The sequence below is a fragment of the Beta vulgaris genome, chromosome 9 (assembly GCF_026745355.1).
Source record: "Beta vulgaris subsp. vulgaris cultivar EL10 chromosome 9, EL10.2, whole genome shotgun sequence".
NCBI lineage: Eukaryota > Viridiplantae > Streptophyta > Magnoliopsida > Caryophyllales > Amaranthaceae > Beta > Beta vulgaris.
The window spans coordinates 22313264-22322246 of NC_079210.1; positions in this window are offsets into that span (position 1 = coordinate 22313264).

Genomic DNA, 8983 nt, shown 5'->3' on the forward strand with positions numbered 1-8983 from the left:
TGGCTAATAAGTGAGATTATAAACACCCTTTTACGATCTCGTCAGTGGAGGCTGAGTAAATTTTGACAAATGTGATCCCATCTGATTATGTTTGTATTAGTAAAAGACATGGATAATATAGTAATTTTTTTTCAAAAATAATGGTTTCTTTATGATAAATAGTCGAAATTTGACTAAATACGACTTGATTTGATTTGATTCGAAAAAAAAGATCAAATAAAGGTGGACGGGTATGGAGTTTGTAAAATCATATCAGAATGGTCCCATTTCATCCTAGTATCATAGTCTTCCCAATTTTCATAATTATCTAATGAAATGGATAAAAATTGTGTTTGAAACTATATTTTTATTTTGATGGATTGTCAAAAACAATTGGCTAATAAGTGAGATTATAAACACCTTTTACGATCTCGTCAGTGGGCTGAGTAAATTTTGACAAATGTGATCCCCATCTGATTATGTTTGTATTAGTAAAAGACATGGATAATATAGTAATTTTTTTTTTCAAAAATAATGGTTTCTTTATGATAAATAGTCGAAATTTGACTAAATACGACTTGATTTGATTTGATTCGAATAAAAAGATCAAATAAAGGTGGACAGGTATGGAGTTTGTAAAATCATATCAGAATGGTCCCATTGTCATCCCTAGTATCATAGTCTTCCCAATTTTCATAAATTCTAATGAAATGGATAAAAAATTGTGTTTGAAACTATATTTTTTATTTTGATGGATTGTCAAAAACAATTGGCTAATAAGTGAGATTATAAACACCCTTTTACGATCTCGTCAGTGGAGGCTGAGTAAATTTTGACAAATGTGATCCCCATCTGATTATGTTTGTATTAGTAAAAGACATGGATAATATAGTAATTTTTTTTTTCAAAAATAATGGTTTCTTTATGATAAATAGTCGAAATTTGACTAAATACGACTTGATTTGATTTGATTCGAATAAAAAGATCAAATAAAGGTGGACATGTATGGAGTTTGTAAAATCATATCAGAATGGTCCCATTGTCATCCCTAGTATCATAGTCTTCCCCAATTTTCATAAATTATCTAATGAAATGGATAAAAAATTGTGTTTGAAACTATATTTTTTATTTTGATGGATTGTCAAAAACAATTGGCTAATAAGTGAGATTATAAACACCCTTTCAAAACAAAAGAAAAAAAATCAAAAGTGGGACTCATATGTGAGGTTTTCGATCTACATCCTTATGCAATTAGCCAATTATAAATTGACTTTCAAGGTTCTTGCTAATCGACTCAAATGCTTCTTATCTAAGATTGTTTATGTAAACCAAAAATATTAAGATTTTAGAACAAAAGAAATGAAAAACAATCCGATTTGAGCAAACTTGAATGACCACCCACTTTCCACCCTAGACACCACCAACTGAAGGACTTATATTGTTGCATTCAACAATCAATAAGATACTAGACCTTGAGTTGGACGTACTCTTCAAGCTTGTTTTACGTCCCAAATCTTCATGGCAGAAACTCCGATGGGCTTTTTGTCAATAATCCAAGTAATTCATGTAATAAATTGGGGATTATAAATAAATACCAAAACACCACTTGCAACCTTGGATTCTAAGATGATCCAAATCCAATAATTTGAAAGATCATCTAATTTTAATATCTTGACCCACATGTATCATTTGTTCTTTTAATGAAAAAAGTTCGACCACAAATTTGGCCAATTCTCAAAAAGCAGAATAAAAGAATTGAAAACCTCTTTGCATCGTGTTATGGAATTCTAAAAGGAGTTAAAAGGAAATCTCGGAACATTTTCTTGAGCCTCAACATGACAATTATCAACAAGACTCCCGTCAACCCCAAAAGTGTGAGTTAACCATTCCAGAGGCGTTTCAAAAATAGTCTCAAAATGTTTCACAAACACCCTTTTTCTGATTTCTAAACAATAAAGTCATTGAGCGAACGATCATCCTCCTTCAAAGAAGGAAGCTCAAAATTTCCCTTGAGTTCCTCCATATGAGTTATTTCTTGAATTATATTAAGAACGAAATTATCTTCCATAGTATGCTCAACAAAATCATAAATGTCCTCAATTTCTTGAGTGATATTTGTTTGGGGGGAAACATCGAGAACTAGGTGTTGATAAATTCACACAGGTTCTTTTATCTCATGAAGATTTGCTTTGGATTCTTTAAGCCGATTGAGAATGATGATTATCATACTCCACACTAATGTTTTTTTTTTTTTTTTTTTTTTTTTTTTTTTTGTGAAAGATGGGTTAATCTCAAGAGTTGTTCTTACTTACCCACCCATTTGTCTCTCATTTTCTTTATAATCTTTCCCACGATTCAATTTTTTCCTTCTCTTTTCTTCCTCTTCGTGATTTATGATTTTCATACCATATGCCAGTATCTCTTGGGTTTCAAAATTGCATGTTTAAACCTCTCTGTATCATCATACCCCCTATACTCAAAGATGGTTTCAATTGGCTTTACCCAATCAAGAGAACACTCAATATCAATGTTGCCATACAACTTTGGTAATTTTATCCCACTATCATAATATCTAGTATGTTTATCCCTGCTGTTATCAAGATTTTCAAGAAGTTTCAGTTTTAAAGCCACATTCTAGTTGTCTATTCCTTTTCTCCTCATTGTCCACTAATTTTTCCCCCCAAGTTCTCCAACATTCGGTTATGAACTGCAACATCTTAGCAACATCTCCGTCAGTCATGTTTTCCATTATGTTTGCTAGGCTATTACAAGTACAAAGGTATCTGTCCGAAACTTTAAACATCTGTAATGAAATGAAAAAGGCCTTAAGGCTCTCAAAGAATTATATATTCAGAAAATTCGGGAAATTTAAAGCAATATAAAAAAAGAATGGTTTTTCCACCAAATATATCTAACAAATCACGAAATTCACCATATACCCTCAAATGTTTTAGATATTCACCATATACCCCCAAGGCCTTAACTTTCCGAAAATGTCCACGAAATATCCTTTTTCTAACTAACATTAACTTGTTTTTAGCTTTATTCACCATTGTGCCATTATTTACCCCTAATCCTAAAATCTAAACCCTAAATCCTAACCCTAAAACCTTAGGGGTATATGGTGAATATCTTAAACATTGAAAGTATATGGTGAATTTCGTGATTTTATACGCATTTGGTGAAAAAGTCGAAAAAAGAAACTCTTTAAAAGCTTTCCGGATGATGGACAAATCTTCATGTGAAAACCAGTGTGCTGAATTTGCTTCTTTTTGGCGCTGTTGCGAAAATGTGCTCAATTTAGTAGCATAAAAAAATCATAAAGATCGAAAAAAATTTGTGAGTATTTGTACACAAAAATATCCAGATTAAAAAAAACAACCAATTTGGACTTTTGTAGGATGAGAAATCGTCCTTCAAAGATGACTAAAATTCTCGACAAACTCCAACGTTCTTCTTTTCACTCCAAAATGCATCTTTTCTTCAAATATCTTCACCAAAACTCTGATACCAGATGTGTAACACCCCCAAATTTCTCTCTTTTTGAATAATATATTTTGATATAAAACACTTGAGAAACTTGAGAGTATTACCGCCACGTGATAACGTTAAAGGCTAAAACTACTAACTACGAATTTCACAATGCAGCAGAATTAATAATAATAACTTCACTTTATTGAATAAATAAAAATTATAGTTTCTACTATAACAAAGGGAATTATAAAAATAATAACTACTAAACTAAGCTATGTATTATTCCTCACTAGCTCCCCCATACGAAGTATGCATCAATCAACCTGTAAAATCTGCTCACCAAAAGGATCATCAGAGGGACAAAGCCATAAAACAAACAAACAAAATGCGTGTCAGTAAAAATACTGAGTCCATGTATATGCGAAAATTTAAAGACTTTACTAAACATTCAAAAAACTCATATAAACCTTCGTTGGATACTTGAAATAACTTGTATAATATAAAGTATATAACTTTAATAAAATCCTTTTCCTTGCCTAGGTACCTTTCCTAAAGTGTGCACACCCCCCAAGTTTAGTATTCTTTAATGAGTCTATTACGAGGGGAACTACCTTGTCCACATAACTTATGCAAAAAGTACATGGGTGAAATATAATAGCTATCGTTCTTGCTAATAAATAACAAGCCGTGGCCTCTTCATAATTGTGATCATAAAAGATCATATAACTAATATAAATCCTCCAAAAATAATACTCCTTTAAAAAGAATAATAATTCTTATATAAAACTTTAGCCATATAAAGGCATAAAAAATAGATAACTTGTTCATGAAATAATCTTGGAAAACTTATTGATCATACATGAACTAATACTTTTTTTTTTATGATAATATTAATATGAATATTAATGATAATTATGCTAATAATTAGGCAACCTTATAACAAGATAGATAATTGAGCTTGAAAAACTAATGATACTAACATATTGATACTAACATATTAGTGTAAGCTAATACCCATGACAACAATGACAAAAAAAGAAATTCAATAAGGCTGCCGCACCAAGTAAAACTAATGATACTAACATATTGATACTAACATGTTAGCGTAGATTAAAACAACTCTTATTCTTAAACATTAACAACTTGCACGTATTATTCCAAAATTACATCGTTCATAGTTAAACTTAACTAAAACATAAAACGTGTATTTTAATCCAAATAACCAACTTAGAAATATGATACTACACATGCCAAATATATATTAAGAATCTACATATACACACACCTTGAATAATAATAATTACTAGGGAGGAAGAGAAAGGTAGGCAGAGAGAGAGAGTTTAAACTTGAGAAAAGAGATTAATTTCTCAAATTTGGTGTGAAGAATATGATGGGTAGAGACCCCTATTTATACTAGTTGGCACGTAGAATCGGAATAGGATTAGGAAACTAAAAGATAGATTTTTGAGAAAAGATAATCAATTTTAGCTAGGATACACTATCTTTTTATGATCATATGGTTAGAATAGAGGAATATTCCACAAAATAAATAGTCTAGATGCTTAATTAACCAAAAGATAAAATAATAAAAAAAACAAAGTAATCAATTTGGATATAACTCCCTGGCGTGAGTTTACACCTCACGGATTTAAAGATAATTTTTTTTTTGTAAATCTTTTGTAAATCCTTTTTGAATTTTATTTTTAAATATTTAAAATTTTATTAACCAATTACTTGGATTAGATTTGTGAACTTAGGCCCAATATATAATTTGAGTTAGAATCTATTTGAAAACCCATAATTTAATATAAAGGCCTATTTAAAACCTTTATAATTAATAAAAAGCCTTTTAGTATATAAAACCTTTTAAAAATTTATAACTAATAACTTACTAAAAAATACGGAGTATTACAGACTACCCCCCTTAAAAGAAGTTTCGTCCTCGAAACTTAAAGCAAGCAATGCAAGAGACAAAGCAAGTCAGACATATATCCACCAACTTCCTATAAAAGTAAGTTGACTCACATAATAATTCGTAAAATAAGTCAAAATTAGGTAAAAAGTAGGGTTCTAAGTCAAACGCGCAAAATTCTATCGCATTCTACCCCCCTTAAAAGGAGTTACGCCCCCGTAACTCTACTACTAACCTTTGCAAACAACTCTGGATATTTATTTCGCATCTCAGCCTCTGCTTCCCATGTTGATTCTTCAGACTTCTGATTAGATCAGAGCACCTTAACGATTTTAACATCCTTATTCCGGATACTTCTAACCTTACTGTCTAAAATCTTAATATGCCTTTCTTCATAAGACAAGTTCTCATCAATTTGAACTATTTCAGGCTGCAACACATGCGATTCATCTGGGATATACTGTCTCAACTGAGATATATGGAACATATTATGAACACGACTTGATTCAGTGGGTAGGGCTAGTCTATATGCCACTTTTCCAACTCTATACAATATTTCATATGGGCCTATAAACTTAGGGCTGAGCTTCCCTTTCTTTCCAAACCTCATCACACCCTTCATTGGTGATACTTTCAAAAGCGCTTTTTCGCCCACTTCATATTCTTCTTCCCCACGCTTCAGATCAGCGTAACTTTTATGACGATCTTAGGCTGCCTTAATCTTTCCTTGGATCATCTTAACCTGTTACACGGTTTCTTCAATTAATTGAGGCCCAAGTATAATTGTTTCACTTATATCATTCCAGCATAATGGGGTTCTACATTTCCTACCATACAAAGCCTCGAATGCTGCCATGCCTATACTTGAATGATAACTGTTGTTATAGGAGAATCTATCAAATCTAGATGATCTTCCCATGAACCCTGATATTCCATGACACAAGCTCTTAACATATCTTCTAAGGTTTGTATGGTCCTTTCAGTCTGACCATCGGTGGCTGGGTGAAAAGAAGTACTCATCAATAGCTTCAAACCAAAGGCTTGATGCAGCTTCTGCCAAAAATTAGACAAAAATCTAGAATCTCGATCAGACACAATATCTTTCGGTACTCCATGTAGTCTCAATACATGCTTGATGTAGGCCTTAGCTAGTTGGTCCATTGACCATGTTGCCTTCATAGGTATGAACACTGCAGACTTGGTCAACCTATCAACAATTACCCATATCATATCATTCCCAGATTTACCCTTAGGTAACGCAACAACGAAATCCATCGAAATAGAATCCCACTTCCATCCTGGCACATCTAAAGATTGGACTTTTCCTTGGGTCTTTTATGTTCACTCTTCACCTTTTGACATGTTAAGCATTTGGAAACAAATTCAGCTATGTCCAACTTCATAAGAGCCCACCAGAAATTTTTCTTTAAATCCTTATACAGCTTATCACCCCCTGGGTGCATAGAATATGGAGAATCATGGCCTTCTTCCATGATTTTCAACTTTAAATCTTCGCAAGCTTCGGGTATACACCACCTTCCTTCCATTCTTAAACTTCCATCTTCATGAATTTCGAAGTCTCTAGCATGACCCTCCCTCACCTTTTCTTTTATCTTTTCCTTCTTTTCATCTTTTAATTGAGCTTCCCTAATTTGATCAAACATCGAAGGTTGGATGGTCAATTCACTAAACATTTTCTCTACTTCCCCATATTGCATAACTTCAAGATTCATCTTTTGAAAGTATAAACACAGTTGATCTGCCACCACCATAGTGCTTAAGGTATGACTTGTCTTCCTACTTAAGGCATCTGCCACTACGTTGGCTTTCCCTTCATGGTATTGGATATCCAAATCGTGGTCTTTTATGAATTCTAACCATCTTTTTTGCCTCATATTCAAATCCTTTTGGGTGAAAATGTATTTCAAACTCTTGTGATCTGTGTATATCTTACATGTCACCCCATACAAATAATGACGCCAAAATTTTAAAGCAAAAACTATTGCGGCCAACTCTAGGTCATGGGTAGGGTAGTTGACTTCATATGGCTTCAGTTGCCTTGATGCATAAGCAATGACTCTTCTATTTTGCATTAAAACACACCCTAGACCATGTTTAGATGCATCACTATATACTTCATAAGTATCACTCCCATCAGGCAAGGATAACACAGGGGCTGTGGTTAGTCTTTCTGTTAGGATGGTGAAGGCTTTCTCACATTCTGGGCTCCAAATAAACTTGGACTCTTTCTTCATAAGGTTGGTCATTGATCGGGCTATTTTCGAGAAATCCTTAACAAAACATCGGTAATAACCTGCCAGACCTAGAAAACTTCTTATATCAGTCACATTCTTTAGAGTAGGCCTAACGGCTTCAATCTTTGCTGGATCAACGGCAACACCCTCCTTAGAAATGACGTGGCCCAAAAATGCCACTTTTTCCAACCAAAACTCACACTTCGAAAACTTTGCATACAATTGCTTCTGTTGGAGGGTTGACAAAATTATCCGGAGGTGTTTCTCATGCTCTTCTTTATTCTTAGAGTAAACCAATATATCATCTATAAATACTACCCAAATTGGTCTAAGTATGGTTTGAAAATTCGGTGCATGAGATCCATAAATACTGCTGGCGCATTAGTCAATCCAAAAGGCATTACCGTAAACTCATAATGGCCATAACGTGTCCTAAAAGCGGTCTTAGCAATGTCCTTGTCAGCAATTCTTAACTGATGATACCCTGACCTTAAGTCAATCTTAGAGAAAATTCCAGCTCCTTTCAGTTGGTCAAACAATCATCGATCCTTGGGAGAGGATACTTATTCTTGATGGTCACTTGGTTTAACTCACGCTAGTCGATGCACAACCTTAGACTACCATCCTTCTTCTTTACAAACAAGACAGGCGCACCCCATGGGGATACACTAGGCCTTACGTAGCCCTTTTCTAATAACTCTTCTAATTGGGTTTTAAGGTCATTCATTTTAGCTGGAGCCATGCGATATGGTGCTTTAGATATTGGGCCGGTTCTAGGCACTAAGTCTATGGTGAACTCCACTTTCCTTATTGGAGGCATTCCAGGGATTTCTTCAGGAAAGACATTCTGAAATTCATTAACTACAGGAATATTCTCCATCCTCTCTTCTTCTACCTCCAACTTTTGTATACTACACAAGTACAATGGATACCCCTTTCTTATACAGTTCTTGAGTGGGAAATTCTATATGGTGACCCTCAATTTTTTTAAATTATATTTGGTAGACAATTTTTATCTTTCCTCTATTTGGTAACCCTCTACTCTATTTTTTTAATTTTATTTAACCTTATTGTATTTTAAAATCATTTTTAAATTTAAAAACTGATTTTTTTAATTACAAAAAACTGATTTTGAAATTTTAAAAAAAAAACCCAAATCCTCCCCCACCATTACCACCCATCCCACCCTCCTTTCCCCTCCCTTACCCTGTGACCACCGCAAATAGAGGCCACCCCTACCCTTCCCTTCTCCATTTCCGGCGCCCCCTCCATGTTTCCGGCGACCCCTCCCTTTCCCTTCTCCATTTCCGGCTCCCCCTCCATGTTTCCGGCGTCCCCTCCTCTTCCCTTCTCCATTTTCGGC